At 50.6% G+C, this 21877-nt stretch overlaps 1 pseudogene; it reads right to left on the reverse strand.

Moving 5' to 3' along the window:
- The window catches only part of LOC136449994 (arginine-specific demethylase JMJ20-like), a 52008-nt pseudogene that overhangs the window by 23018 nt on the left and 7113 nt on the right, over positions 1–21877 (reverse strand).

Genomic DNA, 21877 nt, shown 5'->3' on the forward strand with positions numbered 1-21877 from the left:
GCAGGACGAGATTATCAGAGGCATAGCCGCTACTGAGGAGCAGCTTGAGGCATAGCAGGAGGTGACAGAGTCTAGTGACAATTCAGATGATGACTATCTGCTGATTCCTCATATGCCTCCACGCAGACATGATGCAGAGGCTGGCAGTTCTAGCTCAGCTCCACCTGCACCATAGACGGACCCCGCTTTGATTGCTATTCTTGAGCGGATGCAGCAGGATTAGGCACGACAGGCTCATTAGATAGCTACAAACTTTGCACAGTTTCAGGCTCGTCAGGACGAGTTCCAGCGACAGCAGTAGATCCTCTAGCAACAGTTACTCATGCAGTAGCAGCTTATGGGATTTATGCAGCATGTAGTAACAACACTTGGGGCCCCACAGCCACAGCTTTTGCCCCAGCTTGCTCAGCCTGTCACCACTTCGATGACTCCAGCAGTATAGCCTAGTGGGCTTCAGAGTCAGGGATAGCCTCCAGCTCCGTTTGCTTCTCCCACAGTTCAGGTGTCCTAGTGGTTGTCCTCACCAGTGGTAGCCCCATAGTTCACACCATATCATATGGGCTTCTCATCAGATCAGTCATCCTCGCTATTTGTGCCTGATACGTCAGTCTCTAGGAGTCTTGGAGCATCCTTCAGCGAGTTAACCGGCATGCCTACACCGCCACATATGCATACCACCGGTCCTTCTACAGCAGCCCCTGTCGTCGTGACTACTCAGAGGCTCCCTTCATCTGTCGCCTCTTCAAATCCTACGATAGACATACCAGCAGCATCACAGGCAGCACCTACCCTAGCTTAGACCTAGACCGCTTTAGAGACACTTCCAGCCACAGAGGGTCAGTCAGTATAGAGCTCAGGGTCAGATGATGATGGCGCCCAATTTTATCTTGCTCCTCGTACCTCAGTGCCCGGCTCATCCGCTGCAGCCCCGCTGACCAACCCTTAGGTTTTGGTGTTTGACGCCAAAGGGAGAGAGGGTTTGAGTATGTAGACTCAGGGGGAGCGACGTTTAGGGGAAGCTAGTTATCTATTATTAGCTTATTATCTATTACATTTGGAGTTTCTATGTGTGTGATACATTATGCATCCATATTTACTATTATATCTATGTGATAGTGATATCTACGTGATTGTGATATATGACATGTGTGCTTTCTACTTTGAATTCCTTTATATGTCATATCACTTGTGTTATGCTCATTTGCCCTTGCTTTTGCGATTATACTCAGATGCAAATGAGCTTTACTACTTGTACTCATGCTTATTTCATATCTTTTGAGTACATCGTGTTGGCTTGGGTCATATAAGCTTGCCTAACACTTTTGTTCTTATCGACAAAAGCTTATATGAACCAAGCCCGTCAAAAACCTCACTCTTTCACATACTCGAGGTGATATTGTCATCAATCACCAAAAAGGGGGAGATTAAAAGCATCTAGGCCCCTTGTTGGGTTTCAGTGATTAATGACAATACAAGATTACTATGACTAACGTGTGTTTTGTAGAGGTAATTAAGTTAGGTCATGGTAATGGAGATCAATTAGGCAATCAAGGTTGTCATGCCCCTACGATGGAAATCGTTTCGGTTTTCAAAGGATGGACAATAAGGTTAAGGATGACTAGTTCTAAGTGTCGATTGGAGTTGGAGTGACACTTAGAGTAGTTTAGGACTTTGTTTTTCCTTTGGTCGTACTATTAAGGGGGGTATGGATGGGTAGCTTGACCTAGATGAGTCTAGTGAGTTAGGTGTGGTGCACACTTGTTAAAACTAGCACTAGGTAGCTCCACAACAGCCATATGATCCTATGGAGCAAACTTCATTCACATATGTTCGAGAGTTGGAAGTGAATGGAGGGTCAAATGCTGACCGGACGCTGGCCGCAGCGTCCGGTCAGTTCATTTGATCAAGAGATTGCGTTCGGTGCGACCGGACGCTGGAGTGGTCAAGTGACCGGACACTGAGAGACAGTGTCCGGTCGACTCCAATAAGGTTCTAGAGAAGAGAATCTACGACCGGATGTGTCCGGTCAGTACTGACCGGACCCTAGGGGTTCAGCGTCCGGTCGAGTACAATAAGGTTCCAGTGAGGGTTTAATACGATCGGACGCGTCCGGTCAGTAGTGATCGGACCCTGCCAGCGTCCGGTCAACACTTTATCACTGGAATACGGGTTGAACTGACCAGAGCGTCCGGTCACCCCACAGAAGCTCATAACAGTTCGTTTTTAGGCTGCCTTATAAATAGAAGCTCCACTCGTGTGTAGAGTTACTTTTGCTCATTCCAACAGCTGAGAAACACGTTTGTGAGTGCCAAGAAGAGGAAGGTCCTAGTGAGATAATTGAGATTCGTGAATCCAAGAGAGTAGCCTCATTAGTGAATCAAGAGTAGCAAAGTGTGCATCCACCGTTCTCATTAGGCTTCGCGTGGTCAAGTGAGAGTTCGTGCTTGTTACTCTTGGTGATCGCCATCACCTAGACGGCTTGGTGGTGATTGGGAGCTTGGTGATCACCCGGTGGAGCTTGTGGGTGAACCAACTCAAGTTGTGAGCAGTTTTGGGTGATTCACCGCGACGGAGTGTCGAAGAATGAACCCGTAGAGAGCACTTGATCCTTGCGCGGATCAAGGGGGAGCTACACCCTTGCGTGGGTGCTCCAACGAGGACTAGTAGGGAGTGGTGATTTTCCGATACCTCGGCATAACATCGCCGCGTTCCTCTCTCTCTATTTACTTTGAGCATTTACTTTGAGCATTTACGTTGAGCAATTCAATACTTGTCTTTACATTCATAGAATTGCCATGCTAGAGTAAGTTTGGAACATAGGTTACAAGTCCGTTGTGCGTTAGATTAATAGAAACACTTTTCTAGGCAAAAAGGGTTAATTGGGCTAACCGCAGAATTTAATTATTGCAAGAAAATTTAGAATTAGCCCAATTCACTCCTTCTTGGGCATCTTGATCCTTTCATACATATATAATTATATGTATTTTTTTTAAATATAAACCGTTTAGACCGTTTAACTTTGTTTAAACACCGTGTAAATAGCCTAAACACTCAACGAAGGACGACCGTGTAAAAACCGTTTAGGAAAACATCTACCGAGAGTGACACGTACTGCTGCAATTGCAGTTGCGGTTGAACTGTTGAAGCCAATAACATTTCAACAAACTCGTGCCTGTCGACGGAAGAATTTAAGCATACCATTACTGCACTGCTTTCATTAGATTACGTTACATTACATGCAACATTGGCATGCATCCACTAACCGGTGGATAAAGAGGGCAGCAGACAGCAGGCTTCAGCTTCACTGCTGTGCTGTGTCAGGACTCAGGAGGTAACAACCGTGTTGTGTTGCCATAACCTCATCGTACTAGCTAAATGCATGATGAACTAATTATATGTTCAAGGGAGAAAACAGGACACCTAACCTGCTACAGTGTCTAACACACATTCACAGTCAGAGCGAGGCTCAGAGCAGGAGTAGGGCGGACGTTCACAGTGGAACGAAAATCCACAGAGAGTGAGACAAAGCTATTGGTGGACATTTTGCCGTACAGTGACATGGTCAGGCAGTCAGCACATGGAGATGAACACGAACAAATCACGCGCAGCAAATTTGTTATTGCCGCCGAGATTGGACCGATTCCAATCAATATGGTAAGGTTCGGATCCTTTCACAGGGAGGAATTGAAATCTACTTAATAAATTAGGCTATTTAGTTTGAAATTTGACATTCCATTACTTTTTAAAATTCACATATAAGCCTATCTCAAATTCATAGAGTGGGCGATGAAAATTGATTCCATAGATTATCATCCATTGCTTCTACTTTGTAATTTATAACACACTCTTACACTCACTCCTCTACGGTAGAAATGCAATACATAAGTATCCCTCTTATATAGCCAACAATAATATACTAATATAATTCATATACAACCATATTAGCTTAATTAATTTGTGTTTAATTATGATTATTAAAATGAATTCAATTCCAAGGATCCAAATGGGGCCTAATGGATTCAGGCTTTAGAAGCCCAGTCAAAACCAGCATTGGCCAATTGCCACCACCAGTAGAAAATCGATTGGGATCTGGTTGTCTTCAATCAGGACTAAAGGTCCTCTATAAGGCTAAACAAAATAATGCCTCCCACCCCTGTTCCAGGTGGGATTCGTACATAAGACCTTATGTATTGCCTTACGCATATCTTTTCACCCAACCTACACATCACATGTGATTTTGGATGTGATGTTTTTCTTTTTGGCCCTGTTCACTTGCCTTATGAGCCATGCTATTCCAGCGAACGAACAGTGTTTTTCTCTCGCAACAAATCAGAAACAGTACTTTCAGCCGTGGCTTTTTAGCAAAACGAACAGGGCCTTTGAACTAACCCATCGAATGACTTTTGGTCCGGTTTAATAACACTAACCAGGACTAAAGGGTCTACATTAGTCCAGGCTGGTAACACTAATCGGGAGTATTGTATACCATTTAGTCCGCGTTGATGTTACCAACCAAGACTAAAAGGTCCTCCGACACCAAAGAAACTTGGACCCGGAACTAATATGAGTAAATTTCCAATTCTAGCCGAGACTAATGTGCTGAACCAAAGATCTGTTTCTCTACTAGTGCACAACGCATACTGTCCTAGGCCGGTTCTCCAACCGTTCATCATCCACAACAGCTAGAAACTGTTCCTCCGTTTCTGTGACGACTATGTCATTTACATCGACTAGGCCACCGTGGCGCATCCATAAACTAACGGCCAGGTTGTGCACCAACGGGATGGTGCTCCATGGGCATGGGCTAAAGCCGCGGATATTCAGTATGATCGATAAGTTCACCACGATATGGGTCACTGAGTTGCCCTTGATTAGCCTGAGTATCGTCTATTTAAAATATTGGACACCAACATCTATTTAAATTTAAATGTAACAATAAATATATACTATTTTAACAAAAAAAAAAGAAAATAGTGGTCACTGTCCGGCAGAGAGTATCGCCTTGTCACTGCCAGGTAAGGCCTAGACCCAATAGTTATCCTTAAATAGAACTGCCAATGACATGTTTTTGCCAGGTAGATCCTAGACCCGGCAGGGACGCTTAGGGGGTGTTTGGTTCAGCTAGGAGTTCCTAAATCTAGTCTCATTTAATCCTATTTAGTCACTTTTTATTCAAATACTATGATTAAATGGGACTAAAGGAGTTTTAGTCATCTCTAGCAACTCTAGAGTGACTAAATAGGACTAAACCATTTATGAGAGATTAAATTTAGCAGCTGCAGTCCAAACGGGACCTTAACCTATCACTGGTGAGTCAAAGCTCTAACTGATAGTGATATGTTCCTTTTACTGCTGGGTTCGTCACTAGCGGTGATAGGCAAGTCCTCCCACCACTACCAATTATCCTCTCCTGGCTCTGATTGATGCTGGGTTTAGACTCGGTGGTGATCTATCCATAGATTTGAAGTAGTGTAGCAAGTTTTAGCCACTGCATTTGTTACAGAACCTTTAGCACCGTGAGGGAAGTTAGCAGGAAATTAATGATGTCGTGGTCAACTCTACTAAAACAATAGAGTTAAGGTAGAGATGCGAAGGGCCTAGCTCCGCCCCTCCTTAGCACTAGAACGGAAGCCGTGTCTTGACAATTGGAGGAGCGGGAGAAGATCAGAGTTACTCTCACCATGAGACATACAATAGCCAAAAAATTAGCTATGAGTAGAGACAGGCAACCCAAAAAGTATCAGGATATGCCAATAGTAGACATGGATGCAACTTAAGACCATATTGAAAAGTCTTTATGTACCGAAGGATGCGTTTGAGAAACGCGGGATATATTTGGGATGCTGCAAATCTATAATGTGCTAGCAAGTCCTCGATACACGTATCATCAGAAAGTGGGGCATCCACCGTCAGTGGGGTCATCTACTCCTAAGGTCTTGTTGCCTCTCCACTTCAGAACGCAAGAGACAAAACGGAGTGAGAGAGAGAGAGAGGAATCAGCAAAGGAGAAAAGGCTCAGCATCAGGCGAGGAACGCCGACGCAGGCAAAGAGAGCGTCGCGCCGAGGTAGGAAATGGTGGAGCTGAGTAGTGGAAGGAAGCATGCAGGAGCAAACCGTCATAATACCACAATGTGCCTAACAGTAGAGCGTATAGATGACAGCGCAACTTAATTACAGAGCTCCGATGATAGGTTGTACTCACCTGACAGCATGATTGTGATAAAGAGGATGTCACGAGAACAGGGGTGTACTCACCCTACAGAGCTCCCATCAACGGAGTGTTCGAGGGACTAAAGTTTAGTTCCTGTCACATAGTATGAATGCTAATTAGAAATTTACAAGATAATTTTATTAAGTCTAATTAATCTATCATTAGCACATGTTTACTTTAGCACCATAATGTTAAATCATGGGCTAATTAGGTTTAATAGATCCGTCTCGTAAATTAATCTTCATCTATACAATTAGTTTTATAATTACTCTATATTTAGCGGTACAAAAATTGGTCCCGGACCCAAATTAGTCCCGGACCCAATACAGGTCAAAGCAGCTACTACCATCAAACGTACCTGTCAGCGAATCCCAGAGGCTGCTGTCGCTTCTACTAGTAGGAGTAGATCACGTGCTGGTGCAGACGAATGGAGAATTCGCATGTCTGGTAAAACAGAACAGTACATATCATAAGACCCCAGCAACGGTCAACAATCCAGCAGACAAAGGCACGGTGTGGCTCTGGAAAGGTGAACTGGCCGGTAGCCGGCAGTGCCAAGGGGAGACAGCACTACAGCAGGAGCAACGATCGCAGTGGAAACGAAGCGCAGATCGCCGCTCGCTGGTGCATCCGGGTACGGTCTTCTTGACTGCTTGCTCATACTGTCGCTGCTCTGCTTAGTCCCCAAATGGATCTGAGAACCTGACAAGCAATAATTTGATGTCCATGCGACACTGCGGCCATCGCCTCAGACTGCGCCACCTAGTCACCGGACATGGTTTCATTCAGTCGTCAGGAAACAGGCTAGAACAGGCCAAGAAGAACATTCCAATCCAATGTCATACAATTTACATTATATCTTTTAACTGAATATTTAAAATAAAGTTCCGACTGTGTATACACACGGTTATGAAAAAAAGAAAAAGAAAAATGAGATCTAGTTTACTCTAAGCAGTGTAGAATTTAAGATACAAAGCTTATGCAAAGACATGAATGCAAGCAAATAAAACCACATTTTTACTCTCTGGATTGACAACAAACTAGCTAAAGCTCAAAATTTCTAGAAAATATTTATAAAAAAAATCATTTATTTTATTTAATGTTTGCTTGTCGCATCTCAAAATGGAGATTTTAGGGTGACATTACATGTAGTAAAATATTTGGAAATTGTCTGAATATATAAGCTGTGCCCAGTTTGTCCATCCAACTCCATGCAGATCTCAGAAGGGACTGGTTTGACCAAATGATTAGTTCCTTAGCGACAGCTTCTTTTACATGGAAGACTTTAACAGTCCGATTGCCATGGAAGGGCAATCTTTTGACCTTCCAATGTTGTGCATAATCTCACATCAGAAAAATGCAAGGTTGGAGGTTCTATCACGAAAGGTAAGCACTGCAAAGACAAACAATGGGGATGCAATGCACAGTTGTCCTTCCAATTGACAGGCTGTGAATATCCACAAGTTATTAAGTATTCCATCATATCTGATGAATAAGGATTCATGCAAGCACAGGTTTAGAATGCTAGATGCACTAAAAATTATCCATCACAGAGAGCACTATCAATTAGTCTCACCAAATCCTCAGGTCCACAAACTTCATCAACCAAAGAAGTAATGTGATCAATAACATTGCAATCAGATTTCAAGCAGATCACTGACGAAAAGCCCTTCAAATATGAGGTCGAAGATTTGACACTTCTTTGCCTTCTGTCTATGTGGTCATACACCTTTGACAGTGTCATCGATAGCCTTCTGAAACTCTCCCCTTCTAATATTTGTTTGATATTAGAGAAAGCACTGCGGTTATCTTCCTGAGAGACTACAAAGATGATTCTCAGTAGTAAAAGCCTCTGTAGTTGTCATTTTTGATGCAACATTACGAATTGAAGTCAGATTATAGACCAAATGGTGTGCAGTTTCTGTTGACAAGGTTGCAACCTCTGGCTGCTGAAGATGGTAAAGCTCAATTACATTGGCTAAGGCAAACCGCACTATGAAAACAAAGAAATCACAGAAGTTCATGCCTGAAAATAGTTCCAACAGGATGTTATGAGAAGGTAAACAAGGCATTTTCTTGTTGTTCATGTGATTATTCCAGATACTGGAATATTACCTGTATTAGCTGCCAAGTTCCGTTGACAAATTCCTTCAAAATCATCACATATATCTCGAATGTCTTCAATATATTCTTTTGCAACTTTGTAGTCTTCATAAAGCAAGTTCCACTAAATGAGGAGAGTATTAGCAGGAATGAAATCTTGTTATTCTACAACTTAACTTGATAAAAAAGCAAATACTCACCACCCAATGTAGGTTGTAGGCATTAAACCAATTATGATTTATAGATATAGTATCCTCCTGTAGTAATTACCACAAATAGAAAAACACATGAGTTTAGCTGCTAGTAGTACAAGGAAGACCCCAAGGACATCAAGACATAAATGAATGCACTGCCATTTGAAATATCTTTCAGATTGATCTACAATAATAATGTTAACAGATAAATAAATATTTCTAACATAATTTCACTAACTAAAGTTTAGTTGTTGGGAGTAAAATGTTCTTCATATTGATTAACCATTGCATCATTTAAATGCCAAGGGAAATGATTCAAAGTTCTTCCAAGGACATGGTCCAGCAGCAACGACAGCATGGAAGTGAAGAATGCACAAAGATGTGTTGCCTCAGTTGTTTAGAATATCATCTCGTAATCAAGAAGTCGCATGCATATCTCATAATTTGGCAATCTATCATGATTAGTTGTTTTTTCTCTTTTGGATCGTCCATATTAGTTTCTTAAAAAAACTCAGCCAATATAATCTCACTAACTACAGTTTAGTTATTGGAAGTAAAATTTTATTCAAATTGATTAACCATTGCATCGGTTCAAATGCCAAGGAAAATGATTCGTTCTCCATGGATATGGGCCCAGCAGCAACCACAGCATGGAAGTGCACAATGCATAAAGATGTGTTGCCTCAGTTGTTTTGAAGATCATTTCTTAATTTAGAAGTTGCATGGATATTCTCCTAATTTAGCAATTTATCATGACTAGTTTCTTACCCCCACTTGTCGGTGTTTCGTACAAGCACCGGCAAGTAAATTTATAGTAATGCGCGTTAGGCTCGGATGGTGCGCTAAAGGACACAAGATTTATACTGGTTCGGGCCGAAAGTCCCTACGTCCAGTTTGTTGCTGCTCGTGTTATTAGCACCGTGAACGGTTTGTAGTAAGGGGTACAAACGATCGAGAGAGGGACTGGTCCCAAGTCTCTGATGGAAGGGCTGAAGGGAGGTCAAGAGGTTCAAAGCCACTTGACTGTGTGTATCTGAGTGTCGTATTGTTCGGTCTTAAGCGTCCGCCCGTCTGATGGAGGAAGCGCATCCCCTTTTATAGAGAAAGGGGGGCGCTTTTACAAGGGCGAGGGTTTAGGATGTATACTCTACTTAGTCTTGTGACTCACGTCTACCCAATCCTGCTCCTTCATTCTGATGAGTGCGAAGGAAGATAAGTGCCTACAATACTGTCGATGTCTCTGTAGAATGTCAGGTTGATCACAGAACGTTGCCATGCGCAGGGTATGGGCTGTAGTACAGTGGTTTTGACTTATCAGCCTCTCCTAGCCTTGCTCCGCACGTCTTCTGGTTCTTGTGAGTCTTCGTCGGAGGGACGAGGGGTCGGAATCCAGCGTAATGCCGTGGTCAAGGCCTTCTGACTTGGCGGACTTGAGGGGTCGGGAAGCGGGCGCCGCTCCCTTGGGTCCATAGCATGATGACGAAAAATCTGTCGTTCGTGGAGATAGTAAATCCTTTTCTAGAGCGTAGCGGTTGTCGTATATCTTCGTCGGGTTGCGTGTCCCAGGGCTGAAGGCGGCGCCTACAACTCTACAGGGCGAGGAGCACGCACCTGTACAACCTTTCGGGCTCTGCGGCGCCCGGAAGGGTCTAAAGCACCTGTCCTGTCATCCCCTGGCAGTACTTTTCCTGCCAGGGCGCAGGGTATGGTCCTTGGAGCCATGGTTGACCCGAACGTCTTGTCTTGCCCTGTACTTATCATCTTGAGGGAATGGGGAGAAGTTGTCAGGTAGGATGAATCCAATCTTTAGATATGGAGCAGGGTGAGACTCGTTCCTTGCCGTCGGGCGAAACGGAGACCAATTCCTATCTCTCGGGTGAGACCGACCTCGCCCCTCCGGGGTCGGGCGAGGCGAAATCTATCCCTCAGCCCTCGGGCGAGACCGAGCCCGCCCTCAAGGTGTCGGGCGAGACAGAGTTTATCCCTTGGCCCTCGGGCGAGACCGAGCCTGTCCCAATGGCGTCGGGCGAGACGGAGATTAACCTTGAGCCCTCGGGCGAGGCAGAGTTATCTCCTAAAGGCGTCGGGCGAGGCGGAACCAAACTCCTGTCACTCGAACAAGGGATGAAACGGTGCCCTTATGCATCCAGAAGTTTTTCACGTTTGGTGGTTATTGGTTCCACCTTCTGGGATACCCCGGTATTAGGTCCCCGACAGTAGCCCCCGAGCCTCTAGGTAATTCGAGTAGAACCGCCTAGAGGGTGTTTTTTGACTTCGTTGAAGTTACTTTGCCAGAGGGTACGTGCGAGCGCACCCGATGGGTGTAGCCCCCGAGCTCCCGGGTGATTCGAGTAGAGTCGCCTGGGGGGTTGTATCGGTCCCTTCGCGGGTAAGGCTGAAGGACTTAGTTTTTTATCAACTGGATGTTTTTCCGAGTGGGTCGTGGCATCCCGTTCGCTGGGAACTGATTCGGGGCTGACCTAACTGGTGCTTCTGCCCTTGATTTCGGATCGTTCGCGGATCCTTCCTTAGTTGGGCCGGCCGGCGAGCTTCTGGGCCCTAGGTGGGCCAAAGAGAAAAGAACAGGCCTTCGTGGCTTGCGTTTCCCAGGTGGGTAGAGAGTCCGGATTCGCCTGGGGAAGGCGAACCGTCCGCCGAGATTTTTGGGGTGAGAGAATAGGAACTGCGGGCGCGTGTCCCGCGACATGACGCGGTGGCGCGCGTGGCAGGCCCGGAGATCAAGGCGGACGGTTGCCCTTCTCGCGTCCGTTGCCCCCTATAAAACCACGGGGTTCGCCCCCAAGGTTCCGTATTTCGCTCCCCTGCCTTTGCGTTCTGAAACATCCGCCGCCAATCGCCCTAGCCTCCTGCGCCCGTATCGCCACCACCGACCAGCTTGCGTTCGTGTTGCAGCCGCCGTCAAGCTCGCGCCTGCCCTCCTCCCCTATTGCTTTAATGGAGTTGTGGGGCAGATCTAGCATCACCTCACGGCGTCTGGAGGGCCTCGTCCGCCGTGGCCTTCTCCGCCCACTGTCCGTCGTCCAGGAGTGGCTGCTACCTGGCGACGAGGGTGAGCCGGTGCCGCCCGAAGGGTATGTTGTCTCTTTCGCCATCTTTCATGAGCGGGGATTCGCGGTATCCGCGCATAGATTTCTTCGGGGGTTGCTGGATTATTACGAGGTGGAGCTGTAGCATCTAACTCCCAATGGGATTCAACACATGGCAGCGTTTGTTGCCCTGTGCGAGGGTTTTCTGGGGATCGATCCCCATTTTGATCTGTGGCGATATTTCTTTAACATTAGTTTATCGAAGAGGAAGATTGGGGGAAAAGATATGAACGCGCCGATGGGATGTGCCAGCATCCATCTGCGCCATACCCAGTCGAGGGGTTACCCATACATGCGTCTGGCGACATCCAACAAGGGATGACATTCGCAGTGGTGTTATGTTAGGGATGATGTGAGTGCCACCCTACCGAGGTACACTGGACGCCTTATTGTGGATGCTCCGGAGTCGTAGAGCTGGGCGTCCAGTCCAAAGACAAGAAACACATCTCCGACCTTCTTTCCGCCCTCCAAGCCCTGAAGGATCGGGGTGTAAAGGGGACGGGGATTATCGGTGCCTACCATGCGAGGAGGGTGGCGCCACTGATGGCGCGCGTGCTTCCCCTGCATCGGATGATGCCCGGGATGTTTGAAGGGACGGTGCTCGTTGACGAGGCGCTCCCTTACTCGGAAGTGGCGCAGCGCATCAAGGAGGCGACGGAGCCGACGAAGGATTCCGCCGGCAGGGTCCTCGACATCGTGTATCTGGTGCCCGGACATCCCCCAATGCGGCCGGAGCCTGGGTTCTTTGAATTCGTAAGCCCTCTTCTCCCGTGCTCTTTTCTTTCTCCTGAATCTCCCTTTTTTAATACTTGCTTTTGTGACGTTGGGATCAGCCGAGGGGGCTAGTCTTCAAGGATAGTCCGGTTCCGCTGCCGAAGGACAAGGCCGTGGCGGCGGCGAATCGACTCGCGGCCGAGCGGGACAGGAAAGCAAGGGAGGAGATGAAGGCGAAACGATTGAAGCAGGAGGCACGGGATCGGGGGGAGGACGTGAGCAGTGAGGATGAAGACGACGACGATGATGATGACGACGAGGTAGCCGTCGGCGTGGATTGGGACGTCCTGGAGGACGAGGACACGCTGACGAGTGGCCACCCATCCGTGCAGGGACCCTTCCCTTTCCACGCGGAGGGAAGTGAATCGATGAGGTTGGTGGAGGCTGGCGAGTCCGCCGCTTCGCACGGTGTGCCAGTCGAGGACCGGTGGGTGGAGGAAAGCGGGCCTGCCGCTGCCTACCCCGAAGCGACGGGGGAGGGGAGTGGCTCTGGTGCCGCACCCCGTGAGACGATGGAGGGGAGCGGCTCTGGTGCCGCGCCCCATGAGACGATGGAGGGGAGCGGGTCTGAAGCCGCGCCCCCCGAGGTAAACCTTCCTGCCCCGGAGCAGGGAGTAGGCTCGAAACGGTCCCGCCCAGATGAGTCGGGGCAGGGATCTGGGGATCCGTCCTCAAAACGCTTCCGCCGGCCGAGAACGTCAATGTGAGCTGCCGATTCCCCTGTTTTCATCCTTTTTTCATTTCTATTTTGGTCTAATGATTAATACCTTTGTGCAGGTTCTTGCGGACGGGTCACCCCCTGGGGCTGGCGCCGAAGAAGAGTCTCGCCATTCAAGTGGGACAGACGGCGTCGCCTGGCGTCACCCCTGTTTCGGGCGGGAGTGATGCCGACGTCGGGGCCGCGTTGGCCGACCCGACAGCGTCCGTGGTGGCTCCTACGCCCGCGGAGGTTACTGAGCGGGCGGCCTCCTCCATGGCGGACGTGGAACAGCCGGCCGAGGGCCGCATACCTCCGGTGGAGGTGGTCGTGACTGCGCCAAGTCTGGATCAGCCGGGCGCGGTCGTGGTGGCGCTCGAGGGCGTAGTGCAATCCGCGCCACCAGGGGCCCAGGTGGATCCGCCCGTGGCGCTCGAAGCGGCCCAGAGGGAGGAGGGTCCAGCCGGAGGGTCCTCGAGTGCGGCGGTGGTGCCGCACAGGGTTAGGAGGGAGCCGCCCCGGCCCCTTTGTCGGGTGGAAGCCGCTCCCCCGCGCGGGGGGAGCTGCCGCTTCAGTGGATGGCCGCCCAAGACCCGACGTCAGCTTTGTTCTCGCTCGATGATCATTCTGAGAGCATGGAGCGGGAGGGTCTTGACATTGGAATTTCGACCATGCTGGAGGCCCTGGACCAGGCCAGAGGAGCCCTGCGTGAAATTGTCGTTCCTACTACCCAGGTACTTGCCTGATTTTCTTCTTTCTCCGCATGTTTTTGTGTTTTCGCATTTCTGATTCCAGTCTTCTTCCTCTTCAGGTTCTTGTTGCTCGTAGCCGGAATAAATCCCGCTTCCTCCGCGAGCAGAAGGCGGAGTGGGATCGCCTCTCCGAGGAGGCCCGGCTGCGAGCAGACATGGCCGCACAGCTTGCTACCGCCCAGGAGCGAGAGGCCCAGGCGCGTCAAGACGCGGAGGAGGCCCGCGGGATGTTCGAGGATTTGTCAGCGAGGTCCAAGCTGGATGGGGAGGAGATCACCAAGCTCCACAAGGAGCGAGACGAGCTGCTGTAGAGGAATGCCGTGGCTAATGAGAAGGCCGGCGAAGTCCTGAAGGAGCTGGAGATGGAGCGGGACCTCCGGCGGAGGGCCGAGAATAGGGCCACGGCCCTCCAGCAGAAGGTGGACGAGGACGTCGAGGTGGTCCGCTCTCTCCGGGCGGAGCTTGGTGACGCGGTGAACCGAAGGTTGAGCGCTGAAAACGTCTCCGTCAAGCTGAAAAAAGAGGCTGCCCATGCACGAAGGGCCCTTCAGGTTGAGAGCGATGAACACGATCTTCTGCAAGCTGCGGTCGGGGAGGTCCTTAATGCCCTGAATGTGACGGAGCCGGTGGAGACCAGCCCGCTCGTGGCTCGTGTCGCAGGTATCACGGCTCGGGTGGGCCAGCTTGAGGAGAGTGACTTTCACGCCGGGATCACCCAGGCCTTCACCGTCGCCCATGCTCATTACGAGAAGGAAATCAACCTGAAGGTGATGAGTGAAGGCTTCCCATCCACCTATGAGGATGAAGAGCTGGAGGAAATGGAGGAGATGGTTGCTCCCCTTGCGAAAAACCTGGCAGACAATCTGAAAGAGATGGTTCTCCCTCCGCGGAAGTAATTAGTCGAACAATTTTGAGAACAACTTATATGTAATATGTGGATAAGTGTCGGTTTTTTTTTTCGAGTCTGGACGCGGTTTCGTGATTTTGCGTCGTAATTTTGTTTTGTTTGATTTTTTGCGATCTTACCAATTTGTTCCCCTGAATTATGCCGCTGGTCATGATGCGAGGAGATTGTTTCGAAAGAAAGAAAGGAGGTAGCCGTACCTTAACCAGCCCCCGAGTAAGGTCTGACCCCCTGCATTTGCTGGGGTCGGGGGTTACTGGAGATCGAAACTGTGGTTTTGGTGACAGGGTCGACGAAGTCCATGGATCACATCGCAATATTCTCCGCCCTGTCTTCCAACAGAAATCCTCAACTGGGGATTCTATGGGCTCGGCAAGGTGGGGCCTTCGAACCTGTGTCCCTGTATTGATTGGCTTGAGCCCCCGAGCCTTGTTAGGGTCTGATAGGGGCCGGTTGTTATTTGCGTATTACCCCGTCCTCGGTTTTCGCAATCGGAGGGGCTGAGTGAACGACACTTGCCTCGACGGCTCGAGTATCGCGCTCAACGAGCTCACTAACGGGTACGTTCGTATGGAATCCGGGTCCATCATTTGCTGATGGGGTCGGCAGAGCCCTCTGGTGGCACTCCACAACTTCTTAACCCGCCTCCCGGTAGATGCCCGAGCCGTTCGATAGGCTCCGACGGCCCGATGGCCTCTCCTCGATGGAGATTCTGTGGGTTTGGCTCGGGGTTAGAATCGAACGAGAAAGGGTCGAGACGTCCCTGTCCGCTTCTGAGCGGAGTCGGGCAGGGCCGCTGGGGCTTGTCTCGGTTATTTCTCCCTGGCTCTGTTTGGCATGAGGCGGCCTCGAGCCCTTTGCGGACCGACCTTCGAACCTCGGCCTGTGGTCGCCTATATCGAATGAGGCGACGGCCGTTTCGTGATGCAACACGAAGCGTTGGGATGTTTTGCATATGTATAATATAATCGAAATGAAGGCGGGGTCGGTAACGTTACCGTGGCGGTATGAGTGGCGAAAAGCTTCTACCAAATGTGTCCGTGCGGGGTTCGGACCCTGATGTTCGCAATGAGGTTGGAGTAACCTGCATAAGAATTGCTATTCTTTGTTTTTCGTATCTCGGTGGCGATCCGAGCCGTTTAATTAACTTGGGCAGCCTGACAGCTTCTCCTTTGGGAGAGACTCTATAGGCGGACCCCTCCGAACCCTTCTTGAAAAGGCAGACGTTGAAGCCGGAGACGCGAGGGGCGTTTGAGCATGGTTTTTCTGGTGAACAGAAATACCGTAGCTATCGAGGCGTAGGGTCTGCTAGTTCGTCCGGTTTTTACTCAAAGTTTTATGCCCGTATTTCGCATCCTTAGTTTCAAGTGTACGGAGGGAGTCGGGTGGGGAGGATGTCTAGACTGGTAGACATCCTCGGCAGCCCCCGAGTGATGTTCGTGTTCCCGCCGTTTGACGGGGTCGGCAGCTCGAGAATGAATTTGAACGCATAAAGTAAGAAGGCTGAGATGCTTATCTTTCTTTGGACGTTTGTTCGTCGTCTCTTCTGGGCCGAATGGCCGGCCCAGGAGATCCAAAAAGGTCGTGCCGTCGGATCGTCCCGTAGTCCTGCATGGGGAGGTGAAGGTTTGTCTGCCTATGTGGGCGCCTTAATTGCCGCAGCCAGAGAGGGTCAGTGGTGGGCCATACCCAGGCAGTGTTCAGTTTGACCGGGGAGGACGCCTCGTCGACCGGGGCGCGTCCCGTCAGTTTCGGCGCGTCCCCTCAGGTATCAATCAACATTGATTTTGTATTTAAAGAAGAGAAGGGAGAGGGTTTTTCGTCCAACCTTTCGCCTTTCCTTTGGCTCTTCTTTAAATAGGGAGGGGGAGGGGAGTTCTCATCCCACCTCATCTTCTGCCTCCGAGCCGCTATCTCTCCTTCCTTTCCGCCGAATGCGTTCGTGCGTCGTAGCGGTTCCTGAGTGAGGAAGAGTAATGCCAAAGAGAGAGAAAACTTACAGATTCGCTCGTGAATCTGAAGCGTGATGTCGAGCCGGAGGTTATCCAACGTAGATGAGATGGTGCGTGCCGCCCTTGCTGAGGAGTCGCTGCTACCGAAGGAGAAGAGGCGCCGGTAGGCGTCGTACGTCGTCGACTACGCCGTCGTCCGCTGTGCTCCACCTTTGGCGGGAGGCATTTCCTACCCATACGCCGTTGTCAGGGTTGTGGCTGGGGATGATGGCGTAGTCCCCGGACGCCCTGGCGGTGGCGTCGCTGTCGAGGTTGCGGCTGACGACGATGGCGTAGTCCCCGGACGCTCCGGCGGAGGCGTCGCTGTCGGGGTTGCGGCTGACGACGATGGCGTAGTCCCCGGACGCTCCGGCGAAGGCGTTGCAGATGGTGGCGCCTTCGAGGATCCAGCGAAGCGGCGGGATATCGGGATGTCACTGATGGAGAGCGTGGCACGGCGACCGCAGTGGACGAGCTGGCCCGTGTACATGCCCCGGGCGTCGCCGATGGAGAGCGTGGCGCGGCGACCGCAGTAGATGAGCTGGCCCGTGTACATGCCCCGGGCGTCGCCGATGGAGGGCGTGGCGCGGCGACCGCAGTAGACGAGCTGGCCCATGTACATGCCCCGGGCGTCGCCGATGGAGAGCGTGGCATGGCAACCGCAGTAGTACTTGTAGTAGAGCTAAGCAGAGACTGTAATGAAATAACTTTGTGGGGAAGCCCCCGAGTAAACAGTCCTCTGAATTTATAAGTATATTGTTCCTTTTTATAATAAAATCGCTTTGTAAGTGACGAATTTGTGCAAAAAATGAACAAAATTACATCCTTTGCTTATGGCAAGCAATTTTTTATCTTTCTCCTTTCTGTAGGAATGATTTTAGTGCTTTCCGACCCTTCTCATGGTCTAAGTCATAAGAAACTAGGAACATGGGTGAACTAATTCTGATTGAACTGGTGAGCAAAGAGGTTGCAGCCACTGGGGCGTGGGTGTCTCGTAGTCCTACCAGTTATATTCAGAATTGGTTCCCAAAATCTTAGCCCTTGGGACTCGTTTATGAGGCGAATGGAAAACTTAGAGAATGTTTGTAAATATAACACAGGAGGTTTTTTTTGCAAGCGTAGTACTTGTATTACATATGTCATATGTTACGATCACATGCCAGCCCCCGAGTGAGGTCTGACCCCTCGCAATTTGCAGGGGTCGGAAGTCACTAAGGATCGGGGTTTTGTTATGACAAAATCTGATAAGGAAGAGTGTAAGCTTATTTTAAGGATAGAAACGACGTAGCTGCTCGATGTTCCAGGCGTTGGTGAAGACCTCGCCGTTGATGGTTTTCAACCGGTAGGCGCCTGGGCGAAGTACTTCCGCAATGACGTAGGGCCCTTCCTAGGGCGGGGAGAGTTTGTGGCGGTCCTTGTTGCTCTGCACAAGACGGAGGACGAGGTCTCCGACGTTGAAGGCTCGACCCCGCACCCGTCGGCTGTGGTACCGTCGCAACGCCTGCTGGTATTTAGCCGAACGGAGGAGGACGATGTCGCGGGCTTCATCTAGCTGGTCCATGGCATCTTGGTGAGATGCTTCGGCCCCCTGTTCATCGTATGCTCTGACTCTTGGTGCTCCGTAGTCGAGGTCCGTTGGGAGAACGGCCTCGGAACCATAGACCATGAAAAAGGCGTGTAGCCGGTGGCCCGGTTAGGAGTTATCCTTAGGCTCCAGAGCACGGCCGGGAGCTCAGCTAGCCAGCGTGCGCCGAATTTGTTCAATTGGTTGAAAATTCTGGGTTTGAGGCCCTAAAGGAGCATGCCGTTTGCGCGCTCGACCTGCCCGTTCGTCCGGGGGTGTGCGACGGCTGCCTAATCGATCCAGATGTGTTGTTCATCACAGAATCGAACGAATTTCCTACCGGTGAACTGCGTGCTGTTGTTTGTGATGATGGAGTTCGGTACTCCAAAGCGATGGACGATGTCGAGGAAGAACAGCACGGCTTGCTCGGATTTGATCGTGGATATTGGTCGAGCTTTAATCCATTTTGTAAACTTGTCTATGGTGACAAGCAGGTGGGTAAAGCCCCCGGACGCCTTTTTGAGCGGCCCAACCAGGTCGAGCCCCCAGACCGCGAAGGGCCACGTGATGGGGATCATCTGGAGAGCCTGGGCCGGGAGGTGTGTTTGCCGAGCATAGTACTGGCACCCTTCGCAGGTGTGTACAATTTGCTCGGCATCGGCTACTGCGGTGGGCCAGTAGAAACCTTGTCGGAATGCATTCCCAACCAACATTCTTGGTGCGGCATGATGACCGCAGACTCCACTGTGGATGTCGCTCAGCAGGAGTTTTCCCTGTTCGCCAGGGATACAGAGTTGCAAAATCCCGTTGTGACTCCGTTTGTAGAGTTCGCCTTCTACAAGAACGAATGACTTGGCGCGTCGTGCGAGCCATCGGGCTTCCATCTTGTCTGCCGGTAGTGTGTCGTGGAGGAGGTAGTCGAGGTAAAGCGTTCTCCAGTCATCGGGAGGGTCGGACTCCACTGCTGGGTCCTCTTCAAGCTCCATGACCTCGAGGTCGGGCGGAGCAGTTGGCTGATCGGCCCCTGGGGTCGGACTAGAAGGGCCATCGTTGGCCTGTTCAGACCCCGCGTAGCGTATCGAGGGTTTGTGTTGGTCACTGGCAAAGACGCCAGTTGGGACTGGCTCTCGGCTAGATGCTGCTTTTGCGAGCGTGTCGGCTGCTTCGTTGAGACGCCTGGGGATGTGATTGAGTTCGAGGTTGTCGAATTTGTCCTCCAGCCATCGGACTTCTTGACAGTATGCCTCCATCTTGGCGTCGTGGCAGCATGATTCTTTCATGACCTGGTTGACGACCAGCTGAGAGTCGCCCCTGACGTCGAGGCGTCGGATGCCCAGCTCGATGGCGATTCGTAGGCCGTTGATGAGCGCTTCGTATTCTACAGTATTGTTTGATGAGGGGAAATGGAGCCGAACCATGTACCTCATGTGGACCCCGAGGAGAGATATAAAGACTAGTCCTGCTCCGACGCCCTTCTTCATCAGCGATCCGTCGAAGTACATTGTCCAGTACTCTTGATCGACGGCTGCTGATGGCATCTGGACCTCGGTCCACTCCGCGATGAAGTCAGCTAGTACCTGAGATTTGATCGCTGTTCGGGGAGCATAGGAAATGCCCTGATCCATCAGCTCGAGTGCCCACTTTGCGGTTCTTCCCGTAGCATCATGGCTACGGACGACCTCGCCGAGGGGGAACGATGTTACTACTGTCACGGGGTGTGACTCAAAGTAGTGGCATAGCATCCTTTTGGTGATGAGGACGGCGTAGAGGAGTTTCTGGATTTGGGAGTAGCGGGTTTTGGAGTCGGATAACACCTCGCTGATGAAATACACAGGGCGCTGCACCTTGAAGGCATGCCCCTCTTCCTCTCGCTCTACTACTAAGGCGGAGCTAGCCACTTGGGTGGTGGCCAATATATACAGTAGGAGGGATTCTCCGTTCCATGGAGGAACTAAGACCGGTGGTTTAGTTAGAAATCGCTTAACCATGTCAAGCGCCTCCTGAGCCTCGGCCGTCCACTCGAAACGGTCAGCTTTCTTTAGGAGTCGATAAAGGGGGAGTCCTCGTTCGCCGAGGCGCGAAATGAATCGGCTGAGGGCGGCGAGGCACCCTGTGATCCGTTGAACCCCCTTTATGTTTTGGATCGGGCCCATCCTTGTGATGGCTGATATCTTCTCCGGGTTGGCTTCGATGCCACGCTCGGAGACGATGAAGCCGAGCAGCATGCCCCTCGGGACCCCAAAAACACATTTTTCGGGATTGAGTTTGATGCCGTTTGCCCGGAGTTTCGCAAATGTTTGCTCAAGGTCGGCGACAAGGTGGTTAGCTCGTTTGGTTGTGACTACGATGTCATCGACATAGGCCTCAATGGTTCACCCGATGAGGTCTCCGAAGCAATTGAGCATACAGCGCTGGTACGTTGCCCCAGCATTCTTCAGACCGAATGGCATTGAAACGTAGCAAAACAATCCGAAGGGGGTGATGAAAGATGTCGCGAGCTGGTCGGACTCTTTCACCGCGATTTGATGGTAGCCAGAGTATGCATCAAGGAAGCAGAGGGTTTCGCACCCCGAGGTGGAATCGACTATTTGGTCTATTCGTGGCAAAGGAAACGGATCATTTGGACACGCTTTATTGAGGCCGGTATAATCGACACGCATTCTCCATTTCCCGCTTTTTTCGCACAAGAACGGGATTTGCTAACCACTCTGGGTGGTATACCTCCTTAATGAATCCTGTGGCTAGCAGTTTGGCTATCTCTTCGCCGATGGCCCTTCGTTTCTCCTCGTCGAAGCGGCGCAGGCGTTGCTTTACCGGCTTGGAGCCCGGGAGGATCTAGAGAGTATGCTCGGCGACCTCCCTCGGGATGCCTGGCATATCCAAGGGTTTCCACGCAAAGATGTCTTTGTTGTCGCGGAGGAAGTCGACGAGCGCGCTTTCCTATTCGGAGGAGAGCGCGGTCCCGATACGGACTTTTTTGCCCTCGGAGCTGCTGGGGTCCAAGAGGACCTCCCTAGAGCCTTCTGCCGATTCGAACGACCCGGCTGATTTCTTCGCGTCGGGTGCCTCTTCAACGACCTCTTCCCTGAGGGTGGCGAGCTCTTCGGAGGCAATGACTGCGGATGCGTGTCTGCAGCATTCGACTTCGCACTCGTAAGCGCGCTGGAAAGAGGTGCCGATGGTGATGACCCCGCGGGGACCCGGCATCTTCAGCTTAAGGTACGTATAATTGGGGACGGCCATGAACTTCGCGTAGCATGGTCGTCCCAAGATGGCGTGGAAAGTCCCAGAGAACCCCACTACGTCGAAGGTGAGGGTCTCGGTCCGGTAATTGGACCGGTCTCCGAAAGTGACGGGTAGATCGATCTGCCCCAGTGGCATAGTCTGCCTACCAGGCACGACGCCATGGAAAGGCGCTCGGATGGGGCGGAGGTTCGTTCGATCGACGCCCATCTCGTCGAGCGTCTTGGCGTACATGATGTTGAGGCCGCTGCCTCCGTCCATCAGTACTTTCGTGAGCCGCTTAGGTCCGACGATCGGATCGACGACAAGCGGATACCTTCCCGGATGTGGGATGGC

Source organism: Miscanthus floridulus, chromosome 5, assembly GCF_019320115.1.
Source record: "Miscanthus floridulus cultivar M001 chromosome 5, ASM1932011v1, whole genome shotgun sequence".
In the NCBI taxonomy this organism is placed as follows: Eukaryota; Viridiplantae; Streptophyta; class Magnoliopsida; order Poales; family Poaceae; genus Miscanthus; species Miscanthus floridulus.